The sequence below is a fragment of the Peromyscus maniculatus genome, chromosome 12 (genome assembly GCF_049852395.1).
Source record: "Peromyscus maniculatus bairdii isolate BWxNUB_F1_BW_parent chromosome 12, HU_Pman_BW_mat_3.1, whole genome shotgun sequence".
NCBI lineage: Eukaryota > Metazoa > Chordata > Mammalia > Rodentia > Cricetidae > Peromyscus > Peromyscus maniculatus.
The window spans coordinates 33,993,567-34,014,580 of NC_134863.1; the positions used below are offsets into that span (position 1 = coordinate 33,993,567).

At 36.5% G+C, this 21,014-nt stretch overlaps 1 protein-coding gene across 20 annotated transcripts in view; it reads left to right on the top strand.

Annotated features, from left to right (window-relative positions):
- Zbtb20 (zinc finger and BTB domain containing 20) overlaps positions 1-21,014 on the top strand; it is a 775,725-nt gene that overhangs the window by 269,148 nt on the left and 485,563 nt on the right. For 2 of the 20 annotated variants that reach the window (XM_076549382.1, XM_076549398.1), the window contains exon 1: positions 13,027-14,361. The exons of the other annotated variants lie outside the window; for them this stretch is intronic. The gene's annotated coding sequence lies outside the window, so the exon portion shown is untranslated. Of the gene's footprint in view, positions 1-13,026; positions 14,362-21,014 lie in introns of those variants that run through there. 20 annotated transcript variants of the gene reach the window in all.

Sequence of the window (21,014 nt, forward strand, 5' to 3'; positions counted from 1 at the left end):
CTTTGGGATCTTAATGAAAATCAATTTATAATACCAGAAATCTCTAAATTTCTACTTGAATTTCTCTGATTTTTCTGTTATTTCTGCCTTTTAGAATATAAAGCTCAAATAATCTATATGATAAAAATCTTTTTATTGAAAATAGATTATTATATAATATATCCTGATTACAGTTTCCCTTCCTTCTATTCCTCCCAGTTCTTCCCTACTTCCACTCCCTTTCTATCTCTTAATAGGAAAGAAGAGGCTTCTAAGAGATAACAACCAAACATGACAAAATAAAATATAATAAGATTAAGCAGAAACTATTAATTATTATAGTGAAGTTGGACAAAGCAACCTCAACAAGAGGAAAAGAGTCCCAAGAACATAAATAAGAGTCAGAAACCCACTTGTTCTCATAGTCAGGAGTCCCATAAAAATATTAAGCTAATAGCTAAAATATATACATAGAGGAACTTGTGTAGACCCATGTAGGTCCTGCACTTGCTGCGTTGGTCTCTTTGAGCTCTTATCCACATTGCTTAGTTGATTCAGAGGGCCTGTTCTCCTGGTGACCTCCATCCTCTCTGCTTCTTGGTACCCAAGCAGTGTCAGGTATGGGTTACTTCCTGTCAGGAGTGGGCCTTAAGTTAAATCAGACATTGATTGGCTACTCCCACAAATTCTGTGCCACCATTGTCGTAGCAAATTTTGAAGGTAGGACAGATTGTAGGTCAAAGGTTTTGTGGCTTAGTTGGTGTACACTTTTCTCTTTCAATAGCTACAGAGTACCTTCCCGTACCAAAGACACTATAACATAGGGGTAAAGGCTCCGTGTAGGCATAAGCTGAGCTTCACCATGTTCAATGAGTTGTGTGGATGTTGTTCTCAGCAGTGAGGTCCTGATGTCAGTTTGCAGAGAGCAACCCTTTGTCTTAGCATCAGCCTGGGTTTGGAGATTTCCACGGGACTCCCTTGACCAACAGCTCATTTGAAGGCAAACCAGTCCTGCCACTGGAGGCTGTGACTGGCTACAGAAGATAGCCAGTGTATACTCTATCTCCCATGACTAGGAGTCCTCATTAGGATTACCTTCATATATTCCAGGAAGACTCCACTATACTAGTTTTCTACTGAAACACCCCCCCAAGTACCCCCCAGTTCCAACCACTCTCCATGTATTATCTCCCTCCACCCCATTCCCCCCACACCTGATCCCCCTTCTGCTACCATCTGTTGTCCTTTTATTTAATTGTTGCTGCCTTTTTAAGCCATGGCTGTCTGAATCAGCAACTGCAGCTCTGATGCTACCAGCAGTGCTTAGGCGATTTAGGCCAAAAGGGCCATGGCTGGAGGGAATTCTGTTCCCTTAGGCTCCTACTCTTGCAAAGCTGTTAAGGGAACATAATTAAACCTCTGTCCTTCTAAAGAACTCAAGATTCAAAGCTTAAGGTGGAATTCTGCTCACTTCCTCTCCTTGCTCCTGTCCTCCAAAAGGCCCGTGAGCTTCTCCTCACCCCTCCTTAAAAACCCTTCTCCACCTGGCTCCTCCCTACCACTTCCTGTCAGCTTGTTGCTGACTCAGTCTCCTGACCACAGGTGAATTTTATTTAATCAAACACATCTTTGAATCATTAAACAAATGTTCCAGAACAAAAACAAAAGTAACACACCTTAAAATTATATTCTACAACATTTCCCATTTTTTGTCTAAACAAAAAAAAAGAAAGGCTTTAACTTTAACATAATAAGACTGTACACAATAAAAATAATTTAAGTAAAGATTATATTCACAATGTAATGAATTCCAGTTCATTTGTGTCTGACAAATTAAAAGAAGATATTCCATTATTTGTCCTATCTTAATGAATCTAAAGTTTTATACCTAATTTACTCTCTATCATAACTAAAAAAAACTGCAACTTCATCAAAGACCCAGAAGGATGTAATAACAACAGAGACATTTGGCTACCTGGACAGGCAGTTTCTCTGCAACATTGAGGCATCCATCTTTAACCTACAGGCCCAGAATATCTGGCAAATTTTTCAGTGAAGCAGGAAATTTGAAGGACTGATTTGCCTTGTATTGGCAAAGTTCGTCAGCTCCTTTTCTTTGTGTCCTGCAGAATATCTGGCAGACTCTTCAAATGTTGTTTGTTTTTGCTCTTTTGGGGGCCCACCACCCAGCTCCCCCCAAAAAAAATCACACACAGATGCTTATTAATTATAAACACCTGGCCTTAGCTTCATTTAGTTTCTAGCCAGCTTTTCTTAACTTATCCCATTTACCTTTTGCCTCTGGCTTTTATCATTCTTATTTCTGTAAATCTTACTCTGTGGCTTGCTGTGTAGCTGGGTGGCTGGCCTCTGGAGTTCTCTTCCTTCTCTGGCTCCTAGCTCTCCTCCCAGATTCCTCCTCCTATATATTCTCGCTGCAAGCCAGCCCCACCTATCCTTTGTCCAGCCTTGCTATTGGCCATTCAGTTCTTTATTAGACCATCAGTTGTTTTAGACAGGCAAAGTATCACAGCTTCACAGAGTTAAACAAATGCAACATAAATGAAAGTAATACACCATAAAATAATATTCTACAACACTATTCTGTAAAGCAGGAATTTTGAAGGAGTGTTCTGCCTTGTTTTGGCAAAGTTCAGAAGTTACTTTTCTCTGTGTCCTGTGGAATATCTGACAGACTCTTCTGTGAAGCAGGAATTTGGAAAGACTGTCCTGCCTTGTTTGGGCAAAGTTAACAGTTATTTTTCCTATGTGTCCTGCATATCCAGTTTACACAGCACATTGTCAGCAGTTGAAGACAAGAACAGTTTCTTTGCCCAGTGGCTAACCTTGCCACAATAAAAGCAAACTCCATAAGGAGCTTCGAGTTTCTTCAGTGCTCGTCATCCTCTCTGAAGTAAATTGGTGCTGTGAAGAACAGATGGGTTTCATTGTCATGAAAATTTTTTAATTGACAAAACATTTTAAATGTCATATTCTATAGGTCTTTGAAGTATTTGAAGACCATCTATATATCTAAACTATATCTCTGTACGATCTTGAAAACATACCTAACATTATCTACAAATCTGTTATAAGTAATGACTACTCTATGTTTCTTGATTATCTTATATAGTTCATAATAATAGCTTTCAAAAACTAGAACTTTACCATACATTTTAAAATTCACTGCATAGGTACAATACCTAAAACAAAAGTAGAAATATATAAATATTTCTATATATATATCCTCCATATATACAGAGAGAAATATATATATTTCTACATATATATAATATACTATAATAAAAATGACCTTAAGTTTGTATTAATATACAAAAGTCCTTCAAACAAGAGTAGAAATATATATACAGCCTGTTGTAACAAAAATTACCTTAAATTTGTATCAATATATTATATTCCCCGAAATGATAACAAACATTCATAGCCCACCAAATAACCAAAAGCCTCCCACACCCCTCTTGGGGATGTGAATGTCATTTTCTCTAAACTGCTTCCTGCTTGTCTGTTGGCGAAGCATCTTTAGGGTCCCACAGAGAAAATTTTGAGATAATGACCAAGTCCTGGGAAGACCAGCAGTAACCTTTGCTGATGGATATCACCTGTAAAGTTTCAGGAGGTTTCACCTGATGAAACCTGATCCATATTAACCCTGAAGGAATTCACAGCCTCTCATCTCCTGTGGGAACAAAAGTCCAAGCATTTTTTATTTCCATTTGACAAATATATTTTTGACTTTTTAAAAGTTGAGGCATTCCTAAAGTACATAGGCTGATTTACTTCAACAGTCCCTCTTTCAATTCTAGGTCTCTTTACAGATATCCTTTGCTTTTCAACAATCAAAAATATTCAGAATCAACGCAATAACATACAGAATTCAGACTCACTGTGTATTTTCCATCTGTCGCTTTTTTCTTTTACTCTTTTTAAAGACTTTATTTTTAAACTATTTCTTTCTTTCTATGACTGTCTATATCCATTTCCTTTTTTTTCCCCTTAAGCCTATGCTATTGTTAAATACACTGGAACCTATTTAGAGGATTTTCTCCATCTGGACCTCTTTTATTATGTATCTTGTAGACTTGTTTGATGTGTGAGCAAACCTTTAAACTGCTAACCTACACCTAGATCCTCCTCAAGCAGCTGTCAGCTGACTCCATCTGTGTCATGAAAACCAAGTGTGAAACTTGCAGTGCAGCCGGTTGGAGCTTTGTCTGACGAGGAACTGCATTCAGCCTTCCTAGATCTCCAGAATGCAGATGCTTGCACTGTTGCAGGTGTTTTACTTAGTATTTTTGTTCCCACTTAATCTACTAGCTGCTCAAGGCCTCACTGACAAGCAGAAACTTTTTTTAAAGCTTTCTCAGGCATCATGGAAATTCAAGCGCTACATTGGTTTGCCAAAATGTTGATTGTTTTTTGCTCTTTTGGGGGCCACTCCACCCAGCTCCCAAATAAATCACACACGAAGAATTATTCTTAATTATAAATGCCCAGCCTTATCTTGGCTTAATTTCTTGCCAGTTTTCCATAACTTAAATTATCCCATCTACCTTTTGCCTCTGGGCTTTTCCTTTTTCTTCCTTCTGTAAAATTTAACTCTTACTCTGTGGCTTGCTGTACAGTTGGATGGCCAGCCCTTGATTTCTTCCTCCTTCTCTGGCTCCTTCTTTTTCCTCTTATATATTCTCCCTGCCTGCCAGCCCTGCCTAGCCTTTCTCCTGCCTTGCTATTGACCATTCATTTCTTTATTAGACCATCAGTCTGCCCTAAAAATCTATTCTATTTCCTGCTTTCAGGGAGATCCATGCATCCCCACTAGACCCCCTCTTTACCTAGCCCCTCTGGGTCTACAGATTGTAGATTGGTTATTTACTTAATGGTTAATATCCACTTTAAAGTGAATATATACAATCTTTTTCTTACTGGGTCTGGGTTACCTCACTCAGGATGAATTTTTCTAGGACCATCCACTTGCTTGTAAATTTCATGACTGTTATTTTTTTTAACAACTGAATAATGCTCCATTGTGCAAATGCACTGAATATTCTTTATCCATTCTTCTGTTGAAGGACATCTAGGTTGTTTACAGTTTCAGGCTACTGTGAGTGAAGCTGCAATGAACATGGTTGATCAGTTATCCTTGTGAATAGGATGGAGCATCCTTTGAGTATATGCCCAAGAGTTGTACAGCTGGGTCTTGAGGTAGATCTATTCCTAAATTTCTAAGGTACCATTATATTGATTTTCATAGTGGCTGTACAAGTTTTCACTCCCACCAGCAATGCTCCACATATTTTCCAGCATAAGCTGTCACTTGTGTTATTGATCTTAGCCATTCTGACCAGAGTAAGATGGAATCTCAAAGTAGTTTTGATTTTCATTTCTTTGATGGCTAAGAATGTTGAACATTTAAGTGTTTTAGATATTTGAGTTTCCTGTATTAAGAATTTTCTCTTTAGATCTGTACCACATTTATTTATTTATTTATTTATTCTTCTCATATATTACATCCTGAGAGCAGTTATTATGTTTAGGTATATCTTTTGTATTCCTAATCTCTCCAGGAAATTATCATGAAGAGATTTGAGATTTTGTCAGAGGCTTTTTCTATATTTAATAAGATGATCATCTGGTGTTTTTCTTTCAGTTTGTTGATATGATGAATTATATTTACTGAATTTTGTTTATCGAACCATCCCTGTATCTCTAGTATGAAGCCTACTGGATCATGGTGGATGATCTTTTTGATGTGTTCTTAGATTCACTTTCCAAGTATTACATTAAGTATTTTTCAGTTTTGTTCATGAGGGAAATCGGTCAGTAATTGTATTTCCTTGTGAATCTTTATGTCATTTGGGTATCTATGTTAACTGTGGCCTCATAAAATGAATTGGGCAATGTTTCTTATGATTCTGTTTTGTGGAAGAATTTGAGGAGCGTTGGTGTTAACTCTTCTTTGAAAGTCTAGTAGAATTTTGCACTAAAACCATCTGAGTCTGGACTTTTCTGTTTTACTAGGGTTTTGAGGTCTATTTAAATTGTTTATCTGATCTTAATTTAACTTTGTTAAGTGGTACCTATGAAGAAAATCCTTTTTTCCCCCCGTTTGGTGGAGTACAGGTTTTTAAAATATGTTCTTATGATTCTCTGGATTTCCTCGGTGTCTGTTGTTACACCCCTCTTTTTAATTTCTGATTTTGTTAAGTTGGATATTCTCTCTCAGTCTTTTAGTTAGTTTAGTTTGTATATTTTGTTGGTTTTCTCAATGAACCAACTCTTCGTTTCATTGGTTTTTTGTATTGTTCTCTTTGTTTCTATTTTATTGATTTCAGCCCTCAGTTTGATTACTCCTTGTCATCTACTCCTCTTGAGTGTTCTGACTTCTTTTTGTTTAGAGCTTTCAGATGTGCTGTTAAGTTGCTATTATGATATGTCTCTATTTTTTTATATAGGCACTTAGCACTATGAACTTTCCTCTTAGGAGAGCTTACATGTGTCCCATAAGTTTGAGTATGTTGTATATTCATTTTCATTGAATTTTTGATAGTCTTTAATTTCGTTCTTCATTTCTGTCTTGACCATTTTTCATTTAATAGGGAGTTGTTTAGTTTCCGTGAGTTTGTAAGCTTTCTGTTTTTCAGTTTCCATGGTAGTTGAATAGGATACAGGTAGTTATTTCACTTTTCTTGTTTCTATTGAGACTTGTTTTGTGTCCAAGTATGTGGCCATTTTTGGAGTTCTATGAGGTGCAAAGAAGAAGGTATATACTTTTGTGTTTGGGAAAAATGTGCTGTAAATATCTGTTAGGTCCATTTGGTTCACAACATCTGTTAAGTCCAATATTTCTCTGCTTAGTTTTTGTGTGGATGACTTGTACATTGGTGAGAATGAGATATTGAAGTCTCCCACTCTCAGTGTGAGAGTCATGTGATTTAAGCTGTGGTAGTGTTTCTTTTACAAACTTTAGTGCCCTTGTGTTTGGGGCACAGATGTTAAGAATTAAAATGTCATCTTACTGAATTTTTCCTTTGAGTATGTAGTAACCCCTCCCCCCCCATCTTCTTGGATTAGTTTTGGTTTCAAGTCTATTTTGTTAGATATTAAAGTGGCTACACCTGCTTGCTTTTTAGATCTATTTGCTTGGAATAACTTTTTCCAACTCCTTACTCTGAGATAATGTCTATCCTTGATGTGGAGGTGTGTTTCTTGGATGCAGCAGAAAGATCCCATTTTCACATTCATTCTGTTAGCCTCTTTTTTATTGGAGAATTAAGATAATTGATATTGAGAGAGATCAATGACTAATTATTGTTGATTTCTGTTACTTTGTTGTTCTGATGGTGGTGGTGGTGGTGGTAGTGGTGGTGGTGGTGGTGGTGGTGGTGGTGTGTGTGTGTGTGTGTGTGTGTGTGAGAGAGAGAGAGAGAGAGAGAGAGAGAGAGAGAGAGAGAGAGAGAGAGAGAGAGAGAGAGATGGATGTGAATGTTTGCCTTCTTTTGTTTTGCTGTGTTTTCATGGGTATAGTTAACCTCCTTAGATTGGAGTTTTTCTTCTAGCAACTTCTGTAGGCCTGGGTTTATAAATAGATGTTTAAATTTGCCTTTTTCATGTAATATCTTATTTTCTCAAAATATCATGATTGAAAGTTTTGCAGGGTGTAGAAATCTGGATTGGCATCTGTGGTCTCTTAGTGTCTGCAGCACATCTGTCCAGGCCCTTCTGGCTTTTGGAGTCTCCATTGAGAATTCAGGTGTAATTCTAATGGGTCTGTTTTTATATGTTACTTGATCTTTTTCCCTTGAAGCTTTTAATATTCTTTCTTTGTTCTGTATGGGTTTTTTTGTTTGGTTGTTTTTATTATTTGACTTGAGAACTTTCTTTTCTGGTCCAATCTATTTGTTGTACTGAATGCTTCTTGTACCTTGATAGGCATGTCCTCCTCTAGGTTAAGAAAACTTTCTTCTATAACATTTTCTGGGCCTTTGCTAGGTTTCTTCTCCTTTCTCTATGCCTATTATTCTTAGATTTGGTCTTTTCACAGTCTCCAAGATTTCCTGGATGCTTTGTGTCAGGACTGTTTTAGATTTAACATTTTCTTTGACCAATGAATCTATTTTTTGTATCATATCTTGAATGTCTGAAATTTTCTCTTCCATCTCTTGTATTTTTTTTTTTGCTGGTTTTCCTCTGTAGTTCCTGTTTGAATTCCTACATTTTTATTTCCAGAATTCCCTCAGTTGGAGATTTCTTTATTGATTCTATTTCCAATTTCAGGTCTTGAACAGTTTTATTTATTTCCTTATACTATTTGTCTTTCCCTGAATTTCTTAAGGATTTTATTCATTTCCTCTTTAAGAAACTCTATCATATTCATAAAGGCTATTTTAAGGTTTTTTTCTTGTGCTTGAGCTATGTTAGAATATTCAGGTCCTGCTGTGGTAGGCTAACTCTAGTGGAGACATATTGCCCTGGTTGTTACTGTGTTTTAAAGCAGACATGTTGGCATTTGGGTTTTGGATGACTGTAGGTCTAGGTGCTGATTTCTGGATTTCTCTTCCTAAGATGTATGTTTCATTCCCTGGTTTCTATTTCCTTGTTCATTTTCTGAGCATTGCTATATGTTGCTCGTTTTCCTAGCCTGTTCAGCTGGTGTGTTCATAAAGAATGCCTGCTGATGTGAGAGGCTAGGGTACAGGGATGAGTTTAAGGAAGGTTGGGAGAAGGTCTTTGCGACTTCTTGGGGATGGGGTCAGAGAGGAAAGAGAGAGAGACCACAACAGGTTTCCTGCTACAGAGCTGGGAATGAGACTGGGGGGAACAGGGAGTGGGGAGGAGGAGGGGAGGGTCAGAGAAGGGGGGAGAGAAGAGAGAAAGAGGGGCAAAAGGTCTGCAATCAGCCTCCTTGAGGATGCCTGCTGGATTTGGGGCCTGGGATACTGCAGTTAGTTGGGGGAAGGAGGTTAGGAGGGGATGATCTGTGGAATCCATATGAGATGTGGGCAGACAGGAAGGACAGCTGCAGCTGGTGTTCTGTTACAATGCTAGGGACGAGACTGGGGCATTAGGTCTAGTGGAAAAGAGAGAAAAAGAAGGTCTACTGGCAGCCTACCTGTTTTTTCTGGCAGGCGTGCACTATGTGCTGAAGTCTTAGCTTTAAGTTTGCCTCAAGCTCCTTATAATGCAAAGGCTAGAGTAAGAACTAAACATCATTCAAAGGCCTTCTTATGCTTAGGAAATTGTACATATTCTAAAATAATAATAATCATCTTGGCCTATTCACTCTAGTTCTGTAAGTCATCCCTCAAAAAGAATGTTGAACTAAATAAAATATTGTCAGTTTTTATGTGGGGACATAAATAGCCAACTTGAAGAGTTCCAGGCCAATGAAAGACAGAGTCTCCAAAAAATGGTGGTTAGCAAATAAGGAGCAATATCCAAGGTTGTCTGTCCTCTGACTTCCTCAAACATTTACACACACACACACACACACACACACACACACACACACACACACACATACACACACACACATATGTAGCAGGAATCTTAAAAGTTCTTATTAATAAAATCAAACCCGGGGCCAGTTATTGGGGTGAAATGCTGGATGGTCAGAGAGACAGAACAAGCCACAGCTAACCTCACCTGGCCAGCTTCTCAGCTGATCTTGTTTCCTTAGACTGGAAGCCTCTGTGTCATATCCGAATGGCTCTCATCTGAACTGTGCTGCTCAAAAGCCTAAAAGCTTCACTTGATCTTAGCCAAAAGGCCGAGAAGCGATCAAAAGCCTAAAAGCTTAACCAGCCAAATGCTTCTAGTTTCTGGTCTTCACGCCTTATATATCTTTCTGTTTTTGCCACCACTCCCTGGTATTAAAGGCTCACTTCTTGGGATTAAAGGTGTGAGTCACCATGCCTGGCTGTATCCTTGAATACATGGATTTCTGCCTCTGAAATGCTAGAATTAAAGGTGTGAGTGCCACCATTTTCTAGCCTTTGTATCTAGTGGCTGTTCTGTCTCTGACCTCAGATAAGTTTATTAGAGTGCACAATATTTTGGGGAACACAATACCACCACACACACATGCATTTTCACGGGTAGGAATACACATGCACACGCATGCATGTACATGCAAACACTTAATTCTCTTTGAATGTTGTCTTTTGATATATAGAATTTTAGAAGGGATGCCTTTTAGCCTATAGGAACATAATGATGTCATTTTATCATAGAATAATGTCCAGTGCTTGGTTAGAAGATGTCAAAGAACTGCAGTTAGTCAATTTGGGATGGCTATCTCGATAGCCTGTTGTAAATTTACTTTTTAGAATAAATTGCTGCATATTTAGTGATAACTGTCATGATATTGATATTAGTCACAGGAGTGTTAGATTTTGTCATATGGGCCTGGGTAGTGGTGGCACACGCCTTTAATTCCAGCACTTGGGAGGCAGAGCCAGGCGGATCTCTATGAATTTGTGGCCAGCCTAGTCTACAGAGCAAGATCCAGGATAGGCACCAAAACAACCCAGAGAAACCCGGTCTCAAAAATAACCAAAAAAAAAAAAAAAAGTCATATGGGAAACACTGGCACATTCAGCCATAACAGCCATAATAAAATTAGCTAAAAATATATATGCATATATATAATATGAAGTAAATTAAGAGCAAGGTAAATTTGATAAAAACAAACAGCCAAAACTAGATGCATTTTTAAAAATTATTGAGACATTTTTACTCTTTGAAATGTTTATATATGTAGTCATATATTTTTAATCTTTGAGACATTATATATATGCAATGTATATATAATCTTCAAACTTTAAGATTCTCTCTCTATATATATGTGTGTGTATATATATATATATATATATATATATATATATGCAATGTATTTTGATCACATCTCTCCCTCACCCTCCAACTCTCCCCCTTGCACTCACACAACATGGACCCTTCCATACTTTATGCTCTCTTTTTAAAGTTTATTTTTAATAGCCAACTGCATCCAATTATTACTGCTTGCATGTGGAGGTTGTCTGCTAATGCATAGGCAACCTATGTGACTCTACCATCCCCAGCAGCTGTCCATTGCCAGTACCTCCTCATCAGGGGATGAGAACCTGTGAGCTTCTCTTTCATCCATGCTAGCATTTTGAGTGGCTTGATTTTGTGCAGCTACTACGATTGCTGTGTGTTCATGAGTATAATAACTATGCATATCCAGAAGACAGCCTTTAAAGGACTACTTCTCATCCCATCTTTTACATTCTTTCTGCCTCCTCCTCCTCTCTGATGTTCTCTGAACCTGGGAGTAAGTGACAGTCAAATAGTACACATGTCCCATGTGCAATGAGCACTCATAGTCACCTACTATGAGCACTTTGACTCTTTATAAGTCCCTCCATAAACTCTGCTGTAGAGTGCAAAAAAAAAGTTTCTCTGATCAAGCTTGAGAGCATCACAACTCTACAAACATAACCATAAATATTAAGAAAGTAGTTTGACAAAATAACCATTTGGCAAAACAGCAATACCATGTTCCTTCAAGTCGGACCTATAACTTCCCCAGCATAAGTTTTCCTAGGTTTATAGACCAGGAATAAATTCCCTGCTGTGGAATTTATCGGAAGGTTGATGGTTACTCCCATAACAATGGTGTAACTATTATACCAGTGGCCACTTCTTGCCTGACAGATCACTATTACAGAATTCAGGGTAGAATATTAAGTAAGACCTATTTCTCTACTACCCGTATGCATAGTATTTACTAGCACAGTGCATACTATCCAATAGGGAGAAAGTTGCAGTTATAGACTGATTTCTATATGCAGCCAGAGGGTATATATGGTTCCTTCAGAAATAGAGCAATGGCAATATACTGTATTGTTTGTGGGGATTTCTGGGGAAAACCACTTATCAATAACTTGTAGTCTGTTTAGCATGGTGGCCTAATTAGGCCAAATGTAATAGAGGGATGGATTCTGTGAACCAGGCAGAGTAGGACTTTGGGTTACTACCACAGAAGTAATGGCAAGTTCCCCTTCATGCAGTCGCAATGGCTTTTGTTTTCCAGGAGACCCATCTATAGACTCTCAGAGGCTTATTCTCTTTAATGGAAGTAATGCAGTTAATCTGTGTGAAACCTCAACAGATTTGATATTAAATTTCACATAAAAAGTTGGTAATTAATGGCAGTCTTCACACATAATTAGCAATGAACTTTGAACAGGGCCTGCCTAGGGGGAGTAGGATCATAGGATTCTAGAATTCTAGAATCATTTCATTCTGGTAGGAGAGGCACAGGCCCCTTCCTTTGTTGAATAGTTAAGAGTTGATAAAGTCAGAAGCCAGGGATCTTTCGGCCACGGTCTGTAGAAAAGCTGGGACTGGAAACAAGTGCCCAGTTCTGGTGGAACTTGCCTTTCACTGTGGAGTTTGACTTCTTCATTTCTAACATTAGAGTCACGCTCATAAAATGATTTAGGGCATTATTTCTTAACCAAGTGTTTCACCACTCTGGTAACATAAATGACAAACATTCATGTAGCACTTTCCCTGATTATTCATTATAGTCTGTCTTTTAGATAGTAATCCCTTTATGAACCTGATACTATGTTTATATCAGAATTGGCAGCTAGAACTAAAGCACAGTGAGACTGAGCAAATCTGGGATGGAAACAAAGTCAGTAAATGGTAGAACCTAGTTTCAAACCCAGGCCTAAGGGTTTGAGAATTCATACCCTGTGCTAAGCAACTTTGTAAACACTTAGTTATATAGCCATTGGAAATAACATGGATAAATTCTCTGTGCTCAAAACAAACAAAAAGAAAAGAAAAGAAAAGAAAAGAAAAGAAAAGAAAAGAAAAGAAAAGAAAAGAAAAGAAAAGGCAAAATGCACAAGAATCAAAGAAACCCCGTTATTTAAAAAACAAAGTTGGGACAGTTGGCTGTCTACATAGAAAGGAAGGAACCATGAGAGAGAGAGAGAGAGAGAGAGAGAGAGAGAGAGAGAGAGAGAGAGAGAGAGAGAGAGAGAGAGAGAGAGAGAGAGAGAGAAGCTATGGTAAAATGAAGCATTGCTTGCTCTCAGTGACTGTGAGCAAGGTTAGATCTAAAGGGCGGGACTGAGAGGACACAGTCATGGCTGAGCACTGAAGCACCGTGGGTCAGAGCAGCCTTTGTAGGCAGCCCTTCTCTTGGTGTCAGGCTGCTTGGGTGCCACAAATGCTAGGGACAGGATTGGTCCTCTCAGGGAGTCAATGGAACACACTATGTTCAGTTAGGCCAGAGTTAAAGGACATCATTATATTTATTCTGAAGCTGTATTATAAAGCATTTAATTACCAGAGCTGCAAATAGTTCTGACTCTGAATCTTCACAGTGTCCTTTATTAGTACCATGAATTTAGTTAAGTTACCTGATCCTTCTCTGAGTTCCAATTTCTTCATCTGTAATTAGGATAATTGTACTAATCTCCTAGATTCATGGTGAGGAGGAGTAAATAATATCGGGCTGTAAAATGCTTAGCACTGTGCCAGGCACATAGTATATTAAACATTTTAGGAATGAAAATTTCATTAATTTTTCAAATATGGACTATAATTCTAATTACTCTCTTATATGGAAAAGAAAGCATGGCCTAGCAGGTAATAATAAGTAGGACTTTATACCTATCAATCTCTCACTGCTTTTGGATAAGGGACCTTGAACTCTGAAATGTGAATAGTGCTTATAAAGGAAGCTTTGTAAATCAACTTATTTAAAATGCAGTAGAGCAGCTTATGATTTAAAAGCATCCTGTGGTGAATCCTTTTATAATGTGAATAATCATCTCCTAATTTATCTGTTCTGTAAGTTCAGATTTTGGCTTAGTGTGTCTTCTTAAAGCAAAGAGTACACCTGCACTCTTGTTCCTACAAGGGAAGTAGTACTTTCATGCTGGGAAGACTTTCAGAGAAATACAGGGTGCCTCTTGGATTCAAGATGGCAAAGGGCAGTAACTGCAGAATCACACAAGGCTCCTGTTGTCAAGAAGAACATTAATTGTACTTTGTGAGGCATACATTTTTAATGAGCATGCATCCTCATGTAGGTCAGTAGACCTAGACTGTCATGAGGATCACTGAAGCCTAGGAGTGTTGCCTGATTGAAGAGCTAGTTACTGAAAAACAACTTGCCTCATGCCTCCTTTTTCTAAGATTTCACTGTAACTCAGCATGAACTGATGACATGCCACACAGATCCCTAGGAAAAGCCAAGCAGTGTGGGAAGTGGTGCAGTGGAAAGAGCAGTGTGGCCTAGAAACTGGGAACTCAACTAAATAAGACTGCTCCATAAGAACTGCACAGGAGACACTCAAGGTATCACTCCTTCTGTGTGTTTGTTTCCTAATTGTATTCTAATCACATTGGGTGTGCATCTCACATGTGACTTCTGACTAAAAACTTTTACTAATCTGATTCATAAAATAAAATGAACTGCTTTATTTCTTTTAGTCTAATAAAAAGATTAGAAAAAATCATAAAAAGAACACTTATGAATAGTTAAGAGGTTTTCTTATCCCAATCAACAATGCTTGTCACTCTGCCTCAGATTGAGCCCTCTTTTTTGCAGATGTGAAGATTTATAAAAACATTTTATTTAACTATGATATAGAGATGAATATCAAAGTGGGCAAACTCAAACCAAATGAGTCTTTTCTACCATTAGCCAGCAAACATTGACCTGTGTTTGGAGAAACATGGGTGTATTTGAGATAAAATAACCTTTCCCACAAATTAATTACATCTAGGACTAAAATAATTACATCTTTTCATTGATTCTTTTATTTCCCCAGTATCCATGGGAATTTTGCCAATTCTTCATAGAGCGATTTAAGCTCATTCATACCTAACTTGGATGAAGTACATTTTAAATATATGCCTGCAGCTCTGTCCTCTGCATGATAAATGGGACAATACCATGTATCAAATTCACAAACATAAACTACATGGTGCTTCTCAAAGCTGGGTTCTTAAAAACTCAAATGACACTTGGTTTGATCTTGGAGACCACTTCAAACTTTCTGTACTTTTCATGCTTGTTCCAATCCACCCAGAATGTTGAGTGGAACTGTAATTCATAAATGACAGATGTATCTGGTATCAAATTGAGAATTTAAAACACTTTATACAGATTCAGGAATGATAAAGGACTACTATATAAGCCTTGAATATTTTTATTTGTCAAAAAATTTAAGCAGATTTTTAAAAGAGACTCATGAACTTAAATCAGCTAAGGGGTAATGAAAGTGTAAGTTTAGCCAAATTGGAAATTCTGGCAAAACATAGTATTCCAAATCATCTTCAGACTTGAACTGCCAAACCTAAAGACGCTAAAGCCATCATATCTGACAATATGTGGAACAGGTTACCATGGTGCCATAGTTACCATACGCAGGGAGAAAAACCTTTATATTACAAAGATAAAGAAACACTTTATTCATTTATTCATTTCAGTTCCAGAAGAAAACATGCTCTTTGGCATGTAATTTCTAATTTTTAATGTATAAAACAAAGCCTTTTTACCCTTCCAGTGTAATAAATATTAAAAATAAATAACATAGTAACAAACCATTTCTATTTTCTTAATGTATGTTGGGAAATGATTTAGTCTTTCAGAAGCAGTTATCATTAGAGATAGAAGATAATATAAATATTAAAATTCAAAAAATACAAAACCTCATATAGAGAAATTCTAGAGTAATATAATTTAAAATTTATTATGATATCATATCAAAACATAATATGATCTTCTGTACACAAAGAAGAGTCAAGAAATATTGAGTATACATTCAGTCTTACTGGAGTGTCAACCGGAAGACCCCCTAAGATCTCATGGCTCTTATGTTTCTGAAATCTATGTGTACAACCCACAGAACATAATTACAAAAGAAAAATTTAAAAGTTATTTATCTCTGTATTGAAGTAGAAGATAAGAGTTCCATAAGTTATACAAAGGCAGAATGCATTTTCTAAAAAAAATACTTGGTTTTATTTCTGGAGAGTGGAGAACTCATAAAAGCCCAAGAGCACCCTCTAGTGAAACTTCTGTAACAGGCCTAAGGGGGCTTTCTCTTGACCTCTACTATCCCTTCCAAGTGACCTTTGATTTTCCATATGCAAATGCTGGATTCCTATTATCTGACCTTATCGATTTGCATATCACAGAGAAGGTGGGATGCTTGGAAAGTACATCTAGTGGTAAAAATACTTAACTACTAGGATCTGGTATCCATTGTTCTCATGGTTTTGTTTGTTTTTACTCATAAAATAGAAGTCTGTGACCAACTAACTCTAATATCTGATAAAATTATTTTCAAACTAATTAAGGAAATATAAGCAGTAGAAGTCTATAACTCATTTGTATTTTTGAATTCTTTATAGCACAGCCAGGAACATTTTTATATTTCCAGTATCAGGAATATGGCCAAGTATATTAAGGTGATTTCTGGGAGGGGTGACAGGGTTGTGAATGAGTGGATAAAGGAACTCTAGATTTGACCAGTATACACTATATGCATATATTCAATATTAAATTGAATTTTATAAATATGTGCAATTGATGTACATTGATCAACAATTAAATAATTAAGTACTTCTAAAATGTAGGAAAATGATTAAATATTTTATATATGTGTTTTAGAAAGATGGGTATAAAGAGACTGTCTTAACTGTAAATTAGTTTAAGCTGTGAGTATATCATTCACATAGATTAGTAACTATTACATAACAGTTGAAACAAGGTTAATTATTACTTGACTTTATAAACAAGTTGACATAAAGTGCTGCAGTTGAAAGGGAACTTAGAGATCTAAATCTTTCCACTTCAGACAGAGGAAAAGCCCTGGTGTACCTAAATGTTAAGCAACTTGGCAAGATGGTACAAGTGGATAATGACAGCATTAGGGTACAACAGAGACTCCTTGTGCTCATTCCAGTGTTCCATGTGCTACAATAGCCCCATTATTAAAGAGTTTGTAATGTGATTGCATAAGTTCATTCTCACTGATGTTGGACAGTTCTTCATGCTTAGAGTAAAAATGTGTATCTTACGAATACTTTTCTTATTCTGTTTGCACTCTCATATAATGGAGTAAGTTACTTTCTGGGTGACTTCCAGGCAGAAGATAAATTCATGGTCATTTAAAAGTTCTTGAAACATTGTGCCACACTGTTTACCCTGTGACTGACCCTTCAGTCAGATTAATATTCTAGCATTACTAGTAACCATTCCTGTGAGTCTTCACTTCAGATTCATATGTGTTATAATGGTTTTACCTCTTGGTGTTTACAGAACTATTATATAATCAAATAAGTAATGTGGAATATTGTTGCCACTCATTAAATTGAGTGTCTGTATTGAATATTGGCATCTAAATTTTAAAGAAAACAAGGTATTCTTTGGTTTATCCAACAGAAGTCAGAGCAATAACTGCATTAAAAAAGACTTTTAGGTATATTATCTGACTTATTGAAAATGAGCAAACATGTATTTTTCCCTTGGAAAATAACCAAATTTTCTATGTATATATACTTGAGAATTACTGGATCTAAATGATATTTTGGCAAGACATAACCCATATCAGTTCAGCAGAAGTATATAATTCATTTATGTTTCAGTATTGACCATGTTCTTAATCTTGGCTTTAACTTTAGTCTGAATACCTATGGATGCCTTTCATCACTGTTAATGATTGGGAGATGAGATGGCTATTTATGGCAAATTAAGGTATAAAGTCTTAATTTCTATTCTAATTTTAAAAGTAGCTAATTTAGTGAATTTTATTTCCATTTCTTTGACAGCTATACTATTCCTCAAACACAATCAGGTTCTTTTGTTTGTTTTAAGAATCATAAAGCCAGCAGATTTTGGAGCTAGAAGTGATCATGGCTATCAAATAGTCTGGCCTCTTCAATTTTGAGGTGAATAAATCAATATTATGCAAGAGAAGGACACTGGAAGTGTTTGATTTATACAACTTGACTTTCAGGAAGAGGCATATCTTTTTTTCCCTAAAAATAGTTGACTCTGGAGAACAACCGTTCAGTTTTCTGTACCCAAAAGATTGACCCACACTGTGTTGTCTGTGCATGGACTATGCATACTACATTAGAACTGCCCACTTAGCAGCACAGTGCCGCATGTTTTCCTGGCCAGCTTTCTAACTCCTGTCAATTTGCAATGAGGCTAAAGACCACATTGAAACCCGTAAGTGAGTACTGTTAAGTCGATTTCATCTTTAGCTGCAAGTCTAAACAGCCTCAGTAATGAGGCTGCATGGTCTCTGCATGGTCTACTAAATATTTTTAGGAAGTGGAAACCCCTTCTGGAGTTCTGAGAGAAACATCACTTCTAAAATGCCTTTAAAAGTACTCCAGCATAAACATTACAGTGGAACATTTCATTAGCTTTTTGAGAACAATAAAGAAATGTGGAGCATAATAGGCTAATATGTTTAAGTGGCCTTGGTAGAACCCTACTTAACTCAGTGGGATTTTCTGCAGCATGCAGAGGTGGAAAACCATTCCCTCCATACATATTGTGTGGGACTGCCTCCTTCCTCATTGCATGCAGTGTATATCAAAGAGAAGTGACTTTCCACCTGTAATTCTGAAATGAAGAAAATCTCAAAATACAAGTTTTAGAAGCATCAATATTTAGATGAGATGATCATTAGCCAACAGTGCTAGTCTTTGGCATTCTGGATTACTGCAAGGAATAAATTGAATATTAGCATTTCCCAGCCTCTTACAGCTAACATTGCCATCAGGGAATTAAGATCCTAAAATACCTAAGAAAAAGACATGATGTAAGCCAAATCCTATTGGTTACAAATTACAAAGTCTAATTCAACTAATGAAAAATTATTTTGCTGCTTATGCTACAAATCTATCCTGCCAAATATTTGAATGAAGTAAAATGATAATTTAATAAAAAACAAAGTGATAATTTTGTAGTGATTGTATTAGGATTCAAGTAACTACACTGAGTACACTGCTGGACTTGCAGTGTGATCTTCTGCGAATACTTTCAGATCTTAGGGCTTCTATTTTCTCAGATGTAAACCGGGACTCATTAATCCTAGGGACACTGTGATCCTTGTAATTTGCTTAAGCTTTTCGGGAATAATGTAAATTAAGTGTACAATTACAATGTTTTAAGCAAGTTTGAATAGACCAAACAGATAACAAATTAAAAGTATTAAGTATTTTCCTTTATGCAAATAAATTGTCATCATCAAAATTCATTGGAAAGTCTGAATTCATGTTCATGTGACATTGAATTAATGATACAAAGAAACAGCCTTTTGAATGACAGACAGCTCGAGTGGCTGAAGTAGCATATTTAAGCCATTATGTTTGTTTGTTTCACTTACTGTCAAACCCTGTCTTCAAAATACTATCAACTAGTTATATTGATAGATGGAATCTGTCTTTCAATTCCAGGATGTGTTTTCTATCAAATTTTCTCTTCATTGGTTTTTGGAGTCTATATGCAAAATAACATATAAACACAAATGTAAAACCCAACTGTAATTGTTTCTTAGCAGTTGGGGACATCATAAATTCCTTAAGATATATACTTGTATTGTAAATATCAGCAGAGCCACTCAGTAGGAGTGTGAAAACGCTAAACAAAACGTATTGAAAACAATGTATATGCTCCCTTTCTCCCAGAGGATCGTCTCCTAGCTACCCTATTTGCTCCATTGGAATCTCACAGAATGCTCCTGGCTCTCCAAGTTAGTCCAACTAAGAATCAAGTGGGTTTATTTTAAAATTTACCCTGAAATATGTTTGCTAGTTTTGAAATTCTGATTTTGTGCTTTGCTTGTGTAATTCAAAAACAGCTTTAGTTTAAAAACAAAAATTGGCAAAAATACTAGTGCATTATGTGTTCTAATCACGTATGGTGTTTTGAAAAAGACTCAAAATTGACAAAAGTGTTTCATTGTAATTACAGTTCAAATGCATGGATTTTCTTTCTCATAGATTGTATAAAATAAAATAAAAACAACAGACTTCTTCAATGAGTAGTATATGAATATTAAATTGTATAATTATGCTATAATATAAAGTACAACAGATATAAAGGTGACAAATTTTCATCGTATGTTTTATGTCCTTAATTTAAGGGAGTTTTGAACTTTTTAGTTTATATTCAAGGCTATAATTTAATTTAGCACCAGTTTTTAAAGTTTGTGGACTTCTCAGAAAATTTTTTCTAGTGACATGGTTAATACTCAAACTCTACTATCAGTGGGCCAATTTTTCTCTTTCATAGAGTTCCTTGGTTTTTTTACTGTGAGAGCTTTTTTTTTGATAATATATAAACATAGAAAGAGAAGTTTCTTTGGCTCATATTATACTCATGAGACAATGATGATGCCGAAGTCCTTTTCATAATCAGGACCTTTGTAGAGCTTGCCCAGGTATTCTTAGCCAAAATCTCCGTCTCATTGTACACTACTCCAGGGCAACATGTGGTGTGCCAGCTGGATGCCCTCCCTACATGCCTCAGGTGGCCACATTTCAATGGTGCCTATAGAGCACAGGCCAAATTCTCATTCTCTGTGTTAATCAGTGGGAGAATTCCCATAGAAAATGGGATGGAAGCATATTTCAAGCAAACTCTAAGAGATCAGCCAGGTGATTAGTCAGGACATTTTAAGTTCAGTTTTTATGTAGAATTTCTATGGCATTATCTTAGTTGACTGAAGTATGCTAGAAAATGTAGAGATATTTGGAATTTGAAATATCTTTTGATTCCACTGTGATTATTTTAAAGAGAATTCCATAGTATTTTCCTTAGAAACAGTAAGAGCTCATATTGATTTATAAGTTCATAAACAATTGGCAAACCTATTAAATCAATCTGATGGAAACATTCTCTCATAATTTACTGAAGTTTCATTGTAATGCTCTTTTCATTTAAATCTGGTCAATTCTACAAACATTTAATAAGTATGTAC